Source organism: Cyprinus carpio, chromosome B1 (genome assembly GCF_018340385.1).
Source record: "Cyprinus carpio isolate SPL01 chromosome B1, ASM1834038v1, whole genome shotgun sequence".
In the NCBI taxonomy this organism is placed as follows: Eukaryota; Metazoa; Chordata; class Actinopteri; order Cypriniformes; family Cyprinidae; genus Cyprinus; species Cyprinus carpio.
The window spans coordinates 22,419,984-22,441,205 of NC_056597.1; positions in this window are offsets into that span (position 1 = coordinate 22,419,984).

Here is a 21,222-nt window from a genome sequence, read left to right on the forward strand (position 1 = left end):
TGTTTCTTATTCATTTTAGGCTGCTGATTCCAAAAATAGTGCCTGCTTTTCTCAAGCATTTTTATTTACTACCATTTGTAAGGTTAAGAAATCTTGTGTGGTCCCTTCATTACAAGAAGAACTGCCGCTAAAACATGATTCCTGTCTTCACCTGAGCCAGTTACAACTATTTGTTCAATTTGATTTGCATACATATGAATGGTTCTGATATTATTGCATGCCTAATCCTGATCATTATGAATGTGAAGAATGTGTTTAAAATGCATTCTATATACAGGCCTCAAGGAAAGTGTCACCAGACTGTCTAGCATCAAATTTTTGCCTGAGCAAACACCATTCCCAGAGACACACTGTTATCATGTTTTCCCCCCTTGTGCAACTCCCTTACCTCTATATTGCATTATGAGTTTTCTCCAACAACAGATCCAGGGACTATCAATTTCATTGAACCACTCCTCACTCATTAGTGTCATAATTAGGTATTGACTTCTGCAGGAGGCAAAAACCTGATGATATGTGAGAAGACAGCTTGCCAAACATTTGCTTAGCGCAGTCCCATCAGATGAGCCTAATGAATTTAACATGAGGTACAGGAAGCGCAGTCTCACGGCCCCGAACTGAGCACGGCTGCAAGGCATTGCTGGAGATTGCAGAAGTGTGGCCGCTATTGCTATCTGTTGTGTAAAGATTGTGTTGGAAGGAAATGGTCTATCTATCTATCTATCTATCTATCTATCTATCTATCTATCTATCTATCTATCTATCTATCTATCTATCTATCTATCTATCTATCCCCAGCAGGCACACAGCATCATAAGATGTTGAAATTTGGTAAATTTTTGGTTATGGCATCAGAGGATCAAAATCCAATGTCAATTCAACATCTAATGTCAATGTTAATTTGATGTCCAATACCCACGTCAGCTGACATTGACATTTGTTGGTTTTAGGTTGTGTAACCAAAACCCAACCTTAAGTCAACATCAAAATGCCGTCAAATACTGACGTCAACCCGATTTTCATCCTCAACCAAAATGCATCGTCTGTCCGACATCATGTCCAGTGCCCACCTGATGTTATTTTGTCATCCTGACCTCTGTCTTTCGTTCATCCATTCAATCTATCTTTATTTATTGCCTGTGTTGTGTGACAAATAATGTATTAAGGGATCATGTTGTCTAGTTTGTGCACAAGCTCTTTTGATAAGGCTTTATATTGTATTATTGTTGCACGTTTAATTGTATACTGTGGCTCTGTCATACATCCTTCATGTGCCTACAGCAGAGCCGAGAGCTAAAACTCAATAAAACATTTGCTTTTGACACAAGCTTTAGAGGAAATTATTTTCCATGAAACATGACTTGCAAAGTTATGATTGATCGCTGTGAATCTCTGTCATGACAATGCTTGTCAAAAACAATCAGCGTAATTCACATCTCTTGTGAATTCTCTATGCATGTATTTGTGGTACCCTATAGTCAGTTTTCCTGGCATTTGCTTGCGCCCAAATTCAGTAAATATAACTTAATCATATTAGGAATTATGTTCTGATTCGACTGGGTGAACTGGGGCTTTTGCATAATGTGGTACCTAAAATGGGCTTTTATTCTCAAGAGCATAGCATGTCAGCAACCTTTAATCAACTTAAAATGTGTAAAACGAAGGAATAAAGGAGTTTTAAAAAAGTCTATGAAATCAATTATTGGAGTATTTTATTTATATGTTTGGCGAGGGCTTATCTGAAACATAGCAGATCCTTCAGAATGCGAACATTCTTCATTCGCCGCCTCTTTCAAACACACTGTGATAGGGGCTGCTGTGCTTTTGATAAAACACGTTTGCATATCATTTCACACTCGGTTAATTAATTTCTTTAGCTGACGTGGCAGCAGGCACTCTGGGCTCTAAAAAAAGAAAACTAGATCCACACAAAAAAAAACCTCAAAAAATTCCCTTAACCTTTTGGTTCCAAAACAACCCCTTTGCGCATTCGTGATCTGACGTGCATGAATATTTCATACTGAGTCTGAGTGTGTTCTCTCACCAACGGTCAATTGAAAACTGCGTCCGATGCGATTCGGTGCTTCTTCATATTTCTCACCTCCATACGCTGCACGGCTTGGGAATCAAGTACACTTTCTGCCACATTTCCATTCTCACTTCAGCAGAAGTATAGCCTAAAAGCCACATCCGTATATGTCTACCCGTGACAATTCAGTTTGTATTTGGCCAATGTATGTATATATGAGTGTGATCCAGGGGATATATTTCCGTGATGTTGTCATATATTTACAAAGCGACTGTTGCCACATATCCAATCTCCTTCTCTCACACACTTCACCTCAATCCCGACGGCGTGCTCATCTGCGGCCCTCAGGGGAGACGGTCGGCACCAGCTCTTTCCTTGATCACGCTCTCCATCTGTGCTGACTCTCTCCTTGTTTACTGCATCGTTAACTCTTTATTTTCATGCTTCTCTCTGTATTTTCAGTGGTTGGAATGTTGTGGGAATGCCTGAAGAGACCACCTATGGATTCAATAGATGGCTCACAGCTGACAACAGAGGTAATGTTTATAAAAAAAAGTCCATAATTCAATTTTCCTTCACTGTTTGAGATAAGAGAGTTTTATTTATTTATTTATTTATAATACACAATAATCTGCATGTAAAAATACTAAATGAGAAAAAAGAGAGAAAAATTATCTTCCTTTTCCCCAAATGCAATAATAATTTTGGATTGTATAATAGGGATACAATCAGCAGTAGATACAATAGCTTTAGTTTCTCTCTCTTTAAAGCCTCGCCTTTCCGAAAGCCTAGTCTGCTGTGATTGGTCAGTTGTGAATAGTAATGAAATGTAATGACCCTTACCATAAATTTGCAGATAGTTTACATGCACAAACTGCTAATTACACATCCAAGGAAAGGTAAAATAATAATAAAAGCATAATTCACAATATATATTGGCTGAGTTAATGGGTAACTAAGTGGCTCTTAGCATTAGGCATTTATTTGTACACACACGCCAACAAAATATACTAAATGGCTGAAAGCTTGACCAACAAAATAAAACTCTTAATGTGTGCCTGAATGGGATCCAAAGCTTTCAAATTTCATAGCTCCTTCTCCTTATGAAAAACAAATGATGTTGAAAGCCTATTGAAATAAACAACTGCTGATACTGGGACCAATTTGCATTTTATTTCGATTATGATGTGATGTTCACGCAGCAGCGACATGCTCCCAAGTTGCACTTCTGATTTAAAGGTCACCGTACCTGGAGTAACCTGAAAGTTATTATTTTTCTTGGTCTTCCGGTGCCCTTTTGTTTACCTCCGAGCAACACTGCGGCCTGAAATATAGCACATCTCTGAGTGCCGTTGGCCACCTGCCTATCTTGTAATAGTTTGGAAAAGCCTAGAGAGAACAAGCGCATGTTCTCTCGCTTCTCTTTCTTGTTAAAAACGCTGCCGTCCTCCATGTCTCTCACTTAGCCTCATACATAAACCATGTCCTGATGTTTGTTTTGGCTCAAAGCTGGACGTTTCTATGATGAGCAAAATGAACCGCCAACAATCAAGGGTTCTGGCACAGACTCTCAGGCTCTCATCGCATGTATTGTCATCCATATTATTGAACTGTCGCTACTCAAGACCCTCGGCGTGTTCTCCCACAATGAGAAACAGACAGGCTGCAATTTGGCTTTAGACTGATTGTCATTGTGTTTGTGTTTATCCTTCTCTGATGTGTATTGTGCAAACACAGCTTTTGATATGGTTATTATGCTGGAAGATAGAGTTTCCTCGTTCCTCTTCCACACTTCCTGCTTGATGTCTTTTCATTTCACTGACTCTCGGCTTTAGACGTGAGGTTTAATACTGTTGTTGTGTGAGGCCATGTTATTTCTAAACTGCTTTTATTTGGCTCAAAAAATGGTGTTGATGAGTAACTGAACATAGTTATTCTACTAAAACACATTTTCAGCAGCAAAACAGTAGCTCAGATGTCTGAAAATATTGTTTTATCATGACAAAGCCCTCCATTATCTTCATTTTTTTTTTTTTTTTTTTTTTTTTTGTGGCGTTATATTGCTTATACAACTACAACCGAGTGAGCTGAAATGTCTTTTCTCCATCAAATAACTTTGGAAGAACTGATTTGTTTTGGTGAATTGATTCATTCAGATGATTCATGTGAATGAATTGGTTCAATAAATGATTTACAGATTGATTGAATTCCTGGGCTTCATATGTGAATTTTCCATAAAATCATTCTGATGTAAAATGTTCCTTTCAGGCTGGTGTGGAAACTAGAAGCAATGGTTTGAAGTTAAAAAAGCCTTAATTAAATTCTTCTTCTTCTTCTTCTTCTTCTTCTTCCTCTTCTTCTTTTCCACAGTGAATCACATTCTTGAGGGCCTGAACATGCTCCAAAACTCATGAAACTTTGCTCACGCATCAGAACTGAAAAAAAATGTACATCTTGATATGGTTTTCAGAAGTGGGTGAGGCAAAATGGCTTGATAGCGCCACCTATAAAATTTCAACGAAGTGCCCCTCGAGTTACGTTTCACGTACATTTACGAAACTCAGTACAAACATGTAACACACCAATACCTGCAAAAAAGTCTGCTGGTTCAAAATCCCAAACCCAACAGGAAGTCTGTTATTTTGAATTTCCTGAACAATACTTGTGTAGTTTTAGCCATTTTTAAGCCTGTACTTTAACAAATTCCTCCTACAGTTTTATTTATATCGGATCATCTTCAAATTTGCTGAGTGTAGTCATAAGGCCGCTGTGATATGAAATTGCGAAGATCTTGGGTTTTTGTTAAAGGGCGTTCCCCTGGCGGCCTGCCAAATTTTGATGTTTCGCCATGAAACAGGAAGTTGCTGTAACTCAGGCAAGCAATGTCTGATCTGCCCCAAACTTCACACATTTGATAGGAGTTCTGTCCACATATCCATGCCCAAATTCAGTTATAGTCATGGGGCCACCTGCTGGCAACAGGAAATGTCATGGATAACACGGTTATGGACTCCTAGCAACATATTAAAAAGTGTCAGCAAGTGCTAAATAGGCTAGCAGCATGCTAGAAAGATGCTAAAACATGCTAGTAACACTTAGCCAAGTGCTGCTATCAAGCATGCTATTAATGCAATGAAACAGGAAGTTGCTGTAACTCAGGCAAGCAGTGTCTGATCTGCCCCAAACTTCACACATTTGATAGGAGTTCTGTCCACATATCCATGCCCAAATTCAGTTATAGTCATAGCGCCACCTGCTTTTTCATTAATAACACATAAAGTAGAATTTAATTTCAATATTTACTCTCCATATCCAGCCATATGCAAAGCATGCTGGGAACTAATAATCACAGCCAAAATAAAACTGCAAAATTGAGCTAATTCTCTTCTTTCCTTTATTATTATTATTATTATTATTATTTTGATCAGCTCCTCAATTCAAGCCTCAAACTGCTTAAGTTTCCTTAAATATATATATATAGATAGATAGATAGATAGATAGATAGATAGATAGATAGATAGATAGATAGATAGATAGATAGATAGATAGATAGATAGATAGATAGATAGATAGATATAATAAAACCTGAAAAAACTGAGGAAAACATATGTCCATGTTTTATTAGTGAAAAGTTCTCAATATTTTATATATAACACTGCACCACAATATCTTTAATAAAATATGCACACTATTTTTTTAATTATCACCTTAATTGTTTAAATGAAAATGACAAGACCCATGATTTTTTTTTTTTTTTTTTTTTTTACAGTGTGTGAATAAATTTTTAAATGGAATTTATGCCTGTTATGCAAAGCTGAATTTTCATCATCATTTCTCCAGTCTTCAGTGTCACACGATCCTTCAGAAATCATTCTAATATTATGAAAATGTGTTTTCTAAAAAAACTATTTATTTGCTTGCTTGCTTAATGTTTTTGTGGCAATATTTTGTTTTGTAATGTTCCAAAAGATGTCTATTTTTACTTATATATATTTTTACTTTTTTTGTTTTTTTATTTTTGACTAAGATAAGATGCGAAGGGGTGAAGATAAGGTGAGCATAAGAAACTTTAAAAAAATCATATATTCCAAACCTTTGACCTGTAGTTTAAATGATTTATTGCCCTAGATCAGAGTATTTTGTAACTTTAAAAAGCCGAGATCACAACATGCATCCTTGCGCCTGTATGGATGCATCGGATATAAACCAGGATTTAGTTGCTGAAAAATCAGTTTCTTAAACTGTCTCCTACTGTGCGTAAATTTCAGTGTCGTCTTGTGGAGTCGAGTACCCCTGCTCTATAGAAACCGTGAGTTTCCCAGGCCTGTTCTCTCAGGAGAAAAAAAAAAAAAAAAACTGAGAAGCTGGATACTTTAGAGAAGAAGTGATACTAAAGAGATCTCATTATGGATTTATCTTTCCTGGAGGCTCGTCTGGAGGAACTGGAATGACTACGTTTCCTTACTGCAGCAACATTAGCAGAATGCAGTTTTGGCAATTTAACTTAAAAGACGAGGTAAAGGAGTCATAAACCTTTTCATTTATTTCTCAGATAGCATATGGCTTCTTCAAGTAGACTGCGTTAACACATCTGAAGCAATCTATCTTCCAGGTTATTTTTAGGCATGAATACATGCAATATTAAAACAAGGTCCCCGATTCAATTCAATTTGCCAACACGCCGCACGTACATAACAATATAAATTGGATTGCCAGTCCTGAGTCACTGGAAGAGAAAGCTAAAGGGGAAGGGAGGGAGGACAACAGACTGAGAACGAGAGATGAGCGCCGGGACAATAATCAATCATGAAATACAACAATACTATCAAAAAAAACTAAACTAAAGCGTGAGAGAGAAAAAGAAAACGAAAGATAGAAAAGGAGGGAAAGCTGACAGCTGCAGGAATTAATCTGGATGTAGAGGTCGGTGGAAGTGTAAAATCAGGGCCGGTGGCCAGCGGATGCTCCGTTTCTTGACCCCCGAATGAAGTGAACTTCATTCTTCAGTTCAGGCCATACAAACGTGCTCATGTGTTGCAAAAGTGATGAATGTCTGTCAATTAGAAGTCATTTTTTGCTCCCTGCCCACCTTTTATGAAAGCAATCATGGTCTGTTAAATGACTGTCCATTTATCTAGGCAGCTATGTGAAAGAGAAGCGAATGAAAGAGCTCTCAGACTGTCCGACTTACCATTGTTGGGCATTCGTTCAGTTGGCATCCATTATTTAATGATGAATAGTGTTATTTTAAACTTTAAAACCCAGGAACATCGTTTTATAATCAGTCAATGCACGACACCTGTGAAAAGTCTTCAGACTTTGAACTCTAGTTCAAATGCTGCTGACGTTTTTCTTCAAACATTTGGGGGGGCAATTGTTTTACATTCATGAATTTGGCAAATGTTTATATATATATATATAAGAATTACGCAATAAGATTATGATAAAAATATAAGAAAATAAAATCTAAAATGTATTGTTAAATGTTATTACAATTTAAAATAACTGTTTTCTGTTTGAATATAATTAAAAATTCGAAATTAAAATGTATTCCTATCATGCTTGGCTGCTTCATATTTTTGTGGAAACCGATATATTTATTTTATCATGAGTCTTTTATGAATGGTTCTAATTGGCAGTATTTTATTTTATTTTATTTTATTTTATTTTATTTTATTTTATTTTATTTTATTTTATTTTATTTTATTTTGTTTTGAGATTTCTTTACGTAATTATTAAAATTACTAGCCCGCTTTGAAAAAATAGGTAATGTGTGATAAATAAAGAAATTCATAAATAAGAAATATTGTCATGTTGTAAATTATGAGTTATGAAAATTATGAGAAAAATGAGAAGTTATATTGTGATATATAAAATGTAATAGAAATTAGAATTTTATATCTTTCAGTTCATGCCTATTAGTTTTGCGGTTTCCTTGGATTAATGCATTACTAAAACCTGACAAAAGTTGTAAAACAGATTAAATTTGAAATCTAAAAGTTGCACTAACAATAGCAAGCAGAACATCATGGTTTTGATGGCATAGGAAAGAAAATAGCTGTCATCAAACCATTTTATGGGGTCTTTAAGTTTCCCATAACCCTGCGGTCGCTCGGCCTCTGCTGATTGTGAGCGTCCAAACAGCTGATGAGGAGTCTCCAGGCTGTTTAAAGGGATTGAGAAGAGCGTGAATGGGATGTGCAGGGTTTGGGATTCATATATTGGGTACTTGAGCTAAAAAACCCTGCTTACATTTCTTGAGCAGTTCCACAGGTTCGGGCCATTACCTCTTTAACCAGAAGCTTTCCTTGCTACCTGCAATTTGTCATCAGGGATGATTGAGTCTCTCACACTCAGTCTGCTTGCTTATTATAATTTTTTTATATATTTATTTATTTATTTATTATTTTTTCATTCATAACTGATTTTGTTCACAATGGAAACTAAACATTCTTCTGCTTAATTTAATCAAGGCAAGAGGGACATATGAATAAATAAAGGAGGCAAATTACCATTTTGGGTTGATCATTAACAGTTTTGATCCTGAGATTAATTTCTGTGAGGTCAGTTCAGGACTTTAGACCTTACAGTGCTGATCCCTGAAGTAAACCACCAAATTATATCAAATTGTCATGCTTGGTAATTTTTTTGTAGCTAAAATAAAACATTCAAAGCTTTTATTCTACTCTGTACAGATATTTGACAACAGGCATAAATTGTGGTGCATATTTATTGCGTCTTGTTCTACAATAGAGGAAGCTCGAAGGTCATTTAAATTATGGCACAGTGTTGTGTTCTGGAGACAAAACTAAAGATCCTAGTGGAAACTGTAGTATCAAACTGTGACAATATATACTGGAAAAAAAGAAAAAAAATCAGTGTAGGAAGCAGGTAACAGGTAATTGGATTAAATGCTACATTTTAAAGTAGAAAGACTGAAATAGTATTTTCTTGTAAAATATACTTTAATAGTATATTAATAATAATTAAAAAAAAGTAAAACAATTTATATATTTTTTTTACGGGGGGGGGGGGGGGGGGGGGGGGTGGGGGGTCGTTCATTTGTTATGTTATGAAACCGCATTTGTCCGTTTCGAATCACACTCGCAGAAAGCGCTTGAGAAACCGTGTCTCTTCAGTGGTTCGGTACGCTTTCAACTCGTTTTTTTTTTTTTTTTTTTTTCTTGAGCAAGACTGTATGACATTCACATTATGTGATTTGACTGATTTTTACACAGAAAGGGCGACAGCGTACTGCATTAAACGAAATTATCATTTATGTTTTCATAACCGCTGGCCAAATTCAAAAACGAAACTAAAATTAAATGATCTTTGAGAGCAAGGGGGCCCCCTGGTGTTTTGGGGGCCCTACGCATCTTGCGTGTTTTGCGTATAGGGAGGATCGGCTCTGTGTCTGCCTAAAAATTTAATATATTAAACATTAATTAGAAACTATATCATATAAAAGTCACCCCTGATAATTTGACACTAAATTAAATCCCATTTATATTTTTTACACACATTTATTTATTTATTTATTGCAGAATATTTAGATGTAACGTTTGTATATAGTATATAATATTTCCTTATGATCTGTTGCATTGATTTATTTATTTAAATTATAGTAAATTATATAATATTCCAATATTACCTTGTTATAATCACACCTGACTGACTATAAGCAGCACCTATATATACACTATCTGTCTACTTTTTGAACAGTAAGATTTTTAATGGGGTTTTTTTTCACTATTTAAAATAACGGTTTTCTATCTGAATATATTTTAAAATTTAATTTATTCCTGTGATTTCAAAGCTGAATTTTTAACATCATTACTCCAGTCACATGATCTTTCAGAAATTATTCTAATATTCTGACCCCCCCCCATTTTTCTTCTTCTTCTTCTTCTTCTTCTTCTTATTATTATTATTATTATTATTATTATTATTATTATTATTATTATATTGAAAACATATGAATGCTTTTATGTCACACTAACGAAAAAAAATAAAAAAACAACACCATACAAAAGAAACAGAAATCTTTTGTAACATTATTAATGTCTTTATCATCACTTTGTTTAAAGCAGAATTTAAAGCATTCTTGCTAAATAAAAGTATTAATTTATATAATATATATACACTGACTCCAAGCTTTTGAATGATACATTGAATAATATTACAAAAGCTTTTTACTTTAGATAAATGCTGGTCTTTGGATCTTTCAATTCATCACAGAATCCTGAAAAAAATAAAAATAAATAAAAATAAAATAAAAATTCTCAACTGTTTTAATTATTATTATTATTATTATTATTATTATTATTATTATTATTATTATTATTATTATTATTAGACTGGAGTAATGATGCTGGAAATTCAGCTTTGATCACAGGAATAAATTACATTTTAAAATATATTCAAATAAAAAATCAGTTATTTTAAATAGTGACAATATTTCACAATGTTACTGTTTTTGCTGTATTTTGGATCAAATAAATGCAGGCTTTGTGAGCAGAGCATAATTCTTATTTATTTATTTTTTTTATTACTTTTCAAAACCTTGTGACTGGTAAACATGGAATGAGAAATAACCTGTTGAACTAATACTATCCCTGTTTCAGATATAATGAAATGTAACATATCTTTAACATGATCAGATGAGACTGACCCCTGAAGCAGTGCATGTCAAACAACATCTGTGCACCAGAACATAGCACGTGTTCACTGAGCAAACCTGACACTAACACAACATGTTTAAAGGCCTTTTGCTGATTACGCCCAACTAGAAGAGGAGAGCAAGTTTTGTTGTCGTCTCTGTGGCAGATGCTTGAAATTAAACTAGTGGCAAAAAATGTCAGCCATCAAAGAATTAGCTAGCGTAATATATTTCCCCTTCATATTTAATATCATTAGCAGGAGTTGTAATAAGAGCGGTGAAACGCTCACCTCCTCCTCCGTCTGACACCGGGCTGAGCTGCAGAAACTTTGTGCATTTGAATCGATCTGCACTGATCAGAAACACAATTACATCTTGCTCGCTCATAATAAAGCATGGATAAGTGGGCTGGAGAATTCATTTATATACATAAACCCTATAGCTCATTGACAATAATGGATGCCTTTCATTAATAAAGGACAGATCTTCTGGAGAGGGTACTTTGCCCACAATGCAGTTTAACTGGAGAAATTTTGGACTGATTGATGAAAACATTTAGGAGGTTGCACTGAAAGATTCTGGGGAGAAGAAAACCCTCTCCTTACATCTCCTTGTCGTTGGTTTTCTTCTTCCAAATAATGAGAATCCAGATGCTTCTGCTGTTTTACATTGTGCTAAATGACTAATTTATTTAAGCACCTGTGCAGGACAACCAATGAAGACTTTTTGACCTACCATTGTTTGGAATTCACTCAATGTCCATTCATTATTTAATGCTGGATAGTATCATTTATTAAAGAGGGAACAAATTTAGCAGTCAATGTGCAACGCTTCCCAAAAGCATTCAGGTCCCAACCTCTAACTTAATGCAGTTTAACCAGAGCGAAAACTCAAACTTGAGCTGAAAACTTTTGCAGAGATGGAGAAAAAGCCTTATATTCTCTGTTACTTTTTCTTTCTTCATCTTTTTTTGATTGGTGCTCCTCTTGTAGCCTGAAACTCAGACGCACACCCACGGATCGTCTGATTTACATTTACGCATTTGGCAGACGGGTATATTACAGCGCATTCAAGATATATACTTTATCAGTTTGTGCTTTCCCTAAAAATGCAGTTTTCAAGAGTAAGGACACGGGGGTCTTTCCTCAGACTGTTACGTCTTGTTTACAAAGTACCAGGATAAAGAAAGAAAGATAGATAGATAGACAGACAGATAGACAGACAGACAGACAGATAGATAGATAGATAGATAGATAGATAGATAGATAGATAGATAGATAGATAGATAGATAGATAGATAGATAGATAGATAGATAGATAGATAGATAGATAGATAGATAGATAGATAGATAGATTAACATGAAGATGTATCTCTCCCAATGGCAAAAATAATACGAATTGCTCTCAAGCTGGGCAGTGATTTGTAAAATGTTATTGGACGATGAATTTGGGATGGGGGACAGACCGGGACACAATGTCATAACGTGCTCTCTGGGTTTGGCTTGCTGATAGCAACAGCTGTTGTGTTCGCCGTCTCTGCCAGCGGGTCATTCCCTGCCCACCGCCGATCGCTCCCTCCAGCGTGGGTGGTTATATCTTTCTGGGACTAAAGCGTAATTGAGAATAATGAATGCTTAATTTTTTACAGAGGGCAATGCAACCACTGTCCTGTCAGGATGATGCAGTGCCACCCATGTATATTCATCAGACATTCGACAGCAAGGGATTTGAACCTTGTAGGTACAATCAGTGCAGGTGATGGACTAATTATCCTGGTGTGCCTGTACAGAGGACTCGCAGATGATAATGTAAATATAATTAGATATGCTACTGGTTAGAGTCAACATGAAATGGCATCCGCGTTACATAGAACTTACCTAATGTCATTTTTCAGAGTGAAACAGGGGTGTTATTATCATATATATATATATATATATATATATATATATATATATATATATATATATATATATATATATACTTTTTACTTTTTACTTTTTACTTTTTATAATGCATTATTTATAATTGTAATTTATTACTATTTCTTTTTTATTATCAGTGTTGAAAGTGTTATGCTACTTAATATTTTTGTGGAAACTGTGATACTTTTTTTTCAGTATTCTTTGATTAATAGAAATCTTATGGTAATATCTATTATAAATGTTATAGTATATAACTTTTTTCTTAAGCAGATTGAGAAGATTGCTTTTAAAAGTACTATAAAATAAAGTGTTGTTGTTGTTGTTGTATGCTATAATATATAAATATTCTAAAACAAACTTATGCATAATTGATAAAAAGTGTCAGAAAGAAAGAAAGAAAGTCTTACTGACCCAAGACTTTTGAAAGGTAAAGTAGGATAGTTTTTCACAATATTACATGAATACTTCAGGTACTAGAATCTGTTTTTATATCTCTTCATTCATATCATACTAAAACAAGTACAAAACTTGAACTCAGACATGTTGGGTCTTTGTTTTGTGTTTTTTCACAAAGGGCAGAAAGGGCAGAAAAGTCATAAAGGTGCAGAAAGGAGGGAGTAGAAAACTATTGCTGCAGTACCTCACAAAAGTTCAGCATCGGAGAGGGCAGTCAATGTTTGTTTGTTTATTTTGAAAGATCTTTCACAAATTCGCCAATGATTTTCTCTGAGCCACCAGCTGCTGCAGTTACTTACAATAAATACAAACAGACAAAGAGGCCGTGTGATTTCTTGCTCCTCTAAAAAGACCATTTTCATTTCAAGCTGTTGTTATCATTTGTACTGCACCAATACAACTCCAACCCCAATTTGGCCTTCAGCTTCAGGGAATAATCTGAGTTTTTACCATTCCTGCAAACGTGCAAAAGAACTCTCTCTTTTTTATCTCTCTCCAGCTACCCTATGGAACAGGTAGAAAGTGCACAATTGAACATTTTTCGAGCGCCTTTGCTTTTTATTGTACCATTAAAAGTTATCTGCTCTCTGAACTTGTTAGCGCGAGAAGTTTTCGAATCATTCCGGAGACGTGCTTGTCACAAAAAGTGGCTTAAAAAGCCCCCAAATGAGAATTTAGGTGGCATCTGTATAAATCTGAACCACTGAGTGCACTGTAATGTGACTGGAAATCCACACTCCTTCCATATTGGCAAGGTAGCATGCTGTGTCAAACTGTGACCAGCCATTGAATTATTTGGAGACATTTAATGCTTCCTAATAGATTTGCCTGATCTATTCCTTTGCTACCGGGAGCCGCAGACCTCAAAGCAGCGTTTCCCATTGCGTCCACCGGACCGTATTTCCTTCGAGACAAATATAAATATGCATCCAGAGGCAGCTGTGCATGTTATTATGCGGGTTCTCCATTTCCACAGCGTGAATCCCACCACCCGCCGACTCTGGTCGTTCACGTGTGCTTTCACAGAAAAAAACGCCTCTGATATTTTGCTTTTCTGCTTTATTGAAGCCTGGTGTCAAAGGACAAAGAATTAACACTGTTTATGCCCATTAGGCTTTTTAGTCATTGCAGATGTGAATGGAAATGGGGTCTTTGGTTTTCGAGCAGCCTGCTGATATGCCATTTAACCTGCAGGAAAAACTAATCCTCCGTCTGATGCAAACACAATCTGGGCAAGTATTTGGAGAGAAACTACTGCTTTTAGCTCCACACGAATCCTAAAATATCACCGTAAACAAAGAATGACTGTTGATTGAATGAGTTTAAGTGTTGAAACAGCGTGTCCCACATTACCATAATACTGGGTCAAGTGTTAAAACAAGTTTTGTTCATTAAAATAATAGTTCACCTAAAAATGTAACTTTGCTCAAAATGTAGTCACCCTCAGGCCATCCAAGATGTAGATGAGTTTGTTTCCTCATCAGATTTGGGGAAATGTAGCATTGCATCACTGTTTCACCAATGGATGCTCTGCAGTGAATGGGTGCCGTCAGAATGAGAGTCCAAACAGCTGATGAAAACATCACAATAATCCTCAAGTAATCCACACCACTCCAGTCCATCAGTTAATGTCTTGTGAAGCCAAAAGCTGTGTCTTTGTAAGAAACAAATCCATCAAAGAAACACCATAAATGTACCTTTAAATAGTCAAAAAAAAAGAAAACATTATTGTAAAAATTATAACTTGAACTTGTCCAATTGTTGTCATGTACTGATCTGACATTTAAATAGTCATGTCATTTTTTTTAGGTAATTAGAATATTAATAATATATAGGGCCTAGTGATTATTTAGTTTTTTTTTTTTTTTTTTTTTGTAGAAATTGTTTTTTTTTTTCAGAATTATTTTCTGAATAGAAAGTTCAAAAGAACAGCATTTATTTGAAATGCAAATCTTTTGTAAAATTATGAATGTATTTTACTGTTACTTTGCATCAAATTTATGTGTCCTTGTTTGAAATAAAATATTTATTCTATTTATATATCTATCTATCTATCTATTTATCTATCTGAAAAGTAAAAAAATAATCACCAGTTAATACCAGTTAATAAAGAGACCTATTTAATATCAAATTTTTGTTAAAAAAGAAAAAAAAAATTTCTCTCGACAAAAGTAACACTTTAATGTACATTCAGAAGAGACCTCAACAATGTCTCAAAATGTTGCAGTCAAAAGTCAGACATTTCTCATCAAATTCTTCCAAGACCAAAATACAAAGTTCTGGCATGAAACTCTAGATGGCACAGTCCAGTAGACATCATTATCACATGGCACAGCTGATTGGTTCTCTCCTGTATCGCTAGCCAATTATCTCGCTGCTCAACATTTAAATACTTGGCAGTGTTTGCTGTAGCAGTAGCAGTAGCAGTTCACTTTAGAAACCATCCACCTTCCCCAGCTCCACCTGTATAGATCTGCTACAGGGTGATTCATGTATGCTATGGGGGTTATTCATATATGTTATATGCGCATCTGCATTATTTCTTACATGCTCACAGCAGCTGGATGTATTGGCAGTAGCACATCTCATTACTTGCTCTGCAGCAGCAGCATAGCAGATCTATTCCACCAAGACCAAATACATTAACATTGTCATGTACATTACCATGTCAATCCCTCTGAGAGTTGTCATGACAGAACTATTTATACCCACATTAACTTTACTCTTACTGTGTGTCAAATATTTACTCGTTTGTGTCCATTTTTATGCTCCCAAAGAACAGAAACATCAGAGAGGACCTAAAGTTAGTATCAAAATGAATCTAGTCCTCTGGGATTAAAAACTGTTGCCTGAACGTTTTGTTTGAGCACATGGCAGAACTGTTTTTCACCTGTAAGCGGCAAAGCACGCTTTTCCTTGAGTGTGATTGTTGTTATAAATAGTCAAGGAGCCCTACAAAATACAGATGCATGCGGCACGTCTCTGAAGTGCTCGAGCAGCTGAAGAATTGTTAGTGTGAACTCACACAGACAGCGTGTTGCTTCAGAGAGAAGCAGCAAAACAGACCCGGAGAGACGTCAGCTAGCAGGAATGGCGGCTGTGATATGACATGTTTGCAGCCGACCGGATGAGAGACATGTTAGCGATAAAGGCCATGCTAACCTGTGACTTTCTTCTCTTGTGTCACAGCAGAGGTGACGGCACGTCAGAAACCCCCTCATATGCATAACGTCTCATTGTGACCTGCAGCTGCTCGAGCCGGATTTGAGGCGAGAGAACAGGGTGAGGTCAGTGAGTTTGTGATGTTTCGTGATGATGTCACTTGAGACTGGATGCTGGTTCAGCTGGTTTGTTTTCACTATATCAGTTTGACAACATGCATGGTATGTGATGCAAGCAGTGTTATGTTTTATATTATTAATAGATTATTGTGATATTTTGAGAGTTTACTAGTTTTATAGTGACTGAAGGGATGTATGAGTTTGTTTCTTTTGTTTCTGCTATTTTTATTTTTTATTTTATTATTATTATTATTATTATTATTAATTTCAGTTTTATTTTTGCATCTTTTTGCAGCTAATGTGTATATGTGTGTGTGTGTGTGTGTGTATACTGTATGTGTGTGTGTGTGTGTGTATTTATTTTAGCTGCAAAAACACGTACATTATATTATATATATAATTAACATTTTTTAAAAGAACAAAAATGGAAAAATCATAAATAAGTCCTTACTGAAATGGAAATAAAATTATTTTAAATTTTAGGTTATGTTTTAGTAATTTTATAGTTTTTGTATTAAAATAAAAAAATAAATAAAAATAAAAACATTATAGACAGACATTTATTTAAGTTTTGGTTTTTATTTTTATTTTATTTTTGTAATTTTAGTTCTTAGCACAAAATGAAAATGAAAATTGTTGCTTTGGCAACTTGCTGAAGTTAAATAAGATTAAGTTTTATTTTTATTTCAGTTAATGTTATTTAAAAAAATTTTTACCTTGTATATTATCATATAATAGTCCAAATAGAGTCCATATTTAAATATTCTATACATGCAGACTATTTGCATATTGTGCAAAGTATAAATACTACTATACTTGTATACCACTAAAGTGCCCACCTGACCTGCATGTGTTGTCCAATCCAAAAACTTGCCGATGGCTCCCTGTCAATGGAGAGAGTTTGGCCTCTGGACTATTCCTTTGTTTTGAAATGTCATTATTTCTGCAATTCCCTTTGATGCCACTAGTGTCACAGAACTCATGTAGAGCAGCTTTATCGCTTGATCAATAAGTACAAGTAAAGAAATTGCAAATATGTCTAAGTGCATTGCATCAGAAACACATGAATTATAAATGGCACTCTGACCACTTTTTCAAATTTGGCCTGGTAAAGGACAGAAGATGGCATTGCTGTGATTACCCAAGAGTTGCCATAAAGTGGCGCAAGAACTCAAGAGATTTCGTCATGTACTTGGGAAACAATAGCAAGTCTAATATTGTGCCCTAATTATATTTCAGCAGTCGAGCAGGCTTGTTACTTTGGGATTTTACTAAATGCTGCATTGATTTCTGAATGCAAGAATATGATTTCTCTGTAGTAATATATTTCTGTGTTCATCTCTCTTCAGGGTGACTTGAGCTTTTTGATTACTGTGCCAAGGAAATGGCCATAAATGGAAAATCACTGACAGGTAGCGATTTGGCATTATGTTTTATTGTAATTTATATTCTTTGCATATGAAATGTGTTGTTCCCCAAGTGAAATATCATTTGAGTCTCTTCTCCTCACAGTCACACGCATGGATATTTATTCCATTCTAACCTTTCACAATAATGGAGGGACTAGGGCAAGTTGCTGGGTCTATCAGTTTGGCCAGAGAATGAACGTGTTAATGCTGCCTCAGAGCTAAAAAATGAATGAGAAAATGATTATCGCTGAATGTGTGTGTGAATGTGTGGGATGGATGGATGGATGGATGGATGGATGGATGGATGGATGGATAGACAGACAGACAGACAGATAGACAGACATATAGATAGATAGATAGATAGATAGATAGATAGATAGATAGATAGATAGATAGATAGATAGATAGATAGATAGATAGATAGATAGATTTGTTTTTTTGTTGTTGTTGTTGTTGTTGTTGTTTTTTTGTCTATATTTTGTAGTATCTCAAGCATCCCAAGATGAACAAATCCTGTGTATCTAGAAGTTTCATGTTCAAAATCCAAAGTCATTTCAAATCCTATAATTCATATTTCTTTAATCAATAGCGGTGTCTGATTTCTTGAACAACAGCATTTCCATATTTGATTTCATGCAGGCTCTGACAAATTCCTGCTTACAGGAAAGGTTATCATGATAGATGGCATGAATTTCTCTGTGATATACATAAATATGGGTTGCATAAATCTCACATAATTATTTATCGATTCATGTCAATGATGAAGCAAAACTGGGAAGACATCTAAGCAGCCAGTTATTATATGTGAGTGGTTTTATGCAGTTCTACCTGGATTTACTTTGATCTACATCCTTCATAAATATGTTAAAATGAAATAAATGCGTGTGGAAGAACACGGCTACATTTTTGCAGAAAACGACAACATTTATATGCATCTGGCGCCACTTAACCATCACTTACAGCAATTAAAGTACTTGGCGGTGTACTTGTACTTTGATCTACCTATGTGATGCTTTTGGGAAATTTTCTGACACGACTATAAGGATCATCTAACAGGTGTTTATGCTTGAATCTTAACTTAAAATTATTTAAAACTACTTTCCATGTCAGTGTATAATATCCAAGTGTAACTGCTTTTAATATGAGACATGCATTTTTATCTATAGATCAAATATAATATATATGTATTTTATATATATATATATATATATATATATATATATATATATATATATAATAGATAAAGATGCATATATGTATATATATATATATATATATATATATATATATATATATATATATATATATATATATATATATATGGCTCGCGTGCTTCTGAACTTCATGTTTATGAACTGAGAAGTGAATGATTTTACCATATGATGAGTCAATAATTTGAGTCAATAAGCTGTTCAACAAGTAAAAGTCCTTTGAAAAATCTAATTCCTATTTTCAGTAAAAAGAAAATCCCTTCATTATTCACTCATGTTGTTTCAAACTCCATTTGACTTTCCTTTATTATGGATGCAAAGGAGATGTTTTGGTGAATCTACTTTTAATATAAAAGTTATCATGTTTAGTCCTTTACCTCTTTGTAATTCCATTTAGAAGTAATTTAATTCTGACCATTTAGCATCTGATGAAATTATGTGGGCTTTAAAGATTACTGTACAATCTAATAAAGACAAATTGCAGCTAATCTTGGAACATGTTGCATATGACGCGTGGGCTGCCATACAGCGTGCGATTTCTTCATGTAACTAAGAGGCGTTCAATCACTCTAAAGCAAGCAAGAACAACTGTATAGTCGTGTTTCCCAACGAGTGAGCAGGCAGAGAAAGAGTTATGAATGCCGGCCGGGTGATCTGACCTCATCTGCTCGAAATATGCACTAGATTTCTGTGCATCAACCTCGTAGGCTGAACCCTTAAGATGAAATATTACCATGACTGACACCCTGCAAGCCTCTGCACACAAATAACAACTGGGTGAATCTCACCAAAATCTGACAAGAACATGGCCAGATCATATTTCACCCTGAAATCAACAAAGAAATATAGAACAAAAGGAAGTGAAGCCATTCTGGGGATCAAGATGTTTTAATCCTGTACCCTAAAAATCTAACGAGAATCTGCATGTAGAATTATGATGGCATGTTTTTTGTTTTGTTTTGTTTTGTTTTTGTTTTGTTTTGTTTTGTTTTGTTTTGTTTTGTTTTGTTTTGTTTTGTTTTGTTTTGTTTTGTTTTGTTTTGTTTTGTTTTGTTTTGGGGGTTGAATATGATTTGGACATTTTAATTGACAGGGTTTGTGAGATTAACCTAGCTTTATTATTTAATATTTATTTTATTTTAATTAATTATTTTGTTTATTTATTTGTTTCTTTGTTTTATTTAGTTTTGGTTTGTTTTGGTGATTGACTGTGATTTGGGCATTTTTATATCAGGGTTTTCTTTCCTTTTCTTTTCTTTTCTTTTCTTTTCTTTTCTTGACTTAAGATTAACTCAACTGCATCTCTCAGGATATCTATTGCATTGCTAAACATTGGTCTCTGTCTGACCAGTGGCGGTTTATATTCCCAGAATGCCTTAATGACAAGTGCTGGAAGGGCAGCCCAAAATATATTCTCAATGCAAATGAATGTTTAATGATTTTTGCCCTCAAGTGAAAATAAGGAGGAGTTGTTCTTTAGCCTGAGGAAGACTGAGCCAGACAAAACATTCTCATCCAGATCCTTGCTCATGGCATCTTTTTTTTTTTTTTTTTTTTTTTTTAAAGTAATGAAAGTCTTGAAAGTCTGTGCAGTAAGGGGTTAAATTGAACTTCACTGAACTCACTGAACGACATCATCATACTCTTGTAAATGTTGTCTTAGATGTAATGAAGTATTTAAATAATATCCTTACATGTCATACATTTTAAACAAATGTAAAATATACCATTTTACTAAGAGCAATGCAAATACTGCTCATTGTTTTGCTCAGCTAATATGTATAATTTAATATAATTTCTTGACTTTGTGTGGATGTACTGAATACTTTGCAAAGCTATATTGAGCTGTAATGTTTTACTTAGAAATAAGCTACAAGCCATGTGCTCAGCCGCCATGTTTTCTGGGCCCTCTTTACAGTGTATTTCTCCGCAGAAATCACAGGGGTCTGTTGTGGGCATCTCTTAACAGTGTTAAACTCACTGCATGCACTGAGTAGTGCATTAGATATATACAGTAGATATATAAATATATAGCATTGCATTATATGTTTGGTTGTAACAAATTTTATGGTTATTTATGATTTGGTCATACTGACATGTCATTTTTTTTTTTTTTTTTTTTTTTAGTATTTAAAATTTAATAAGTATTTATTATTATTATTATTATTATTATTATTATTATTATAAAATGTTAATACATTGCTTGAAATCAATATTTCTATATATTTTTTAATTGGTTTACATAACCACTTATT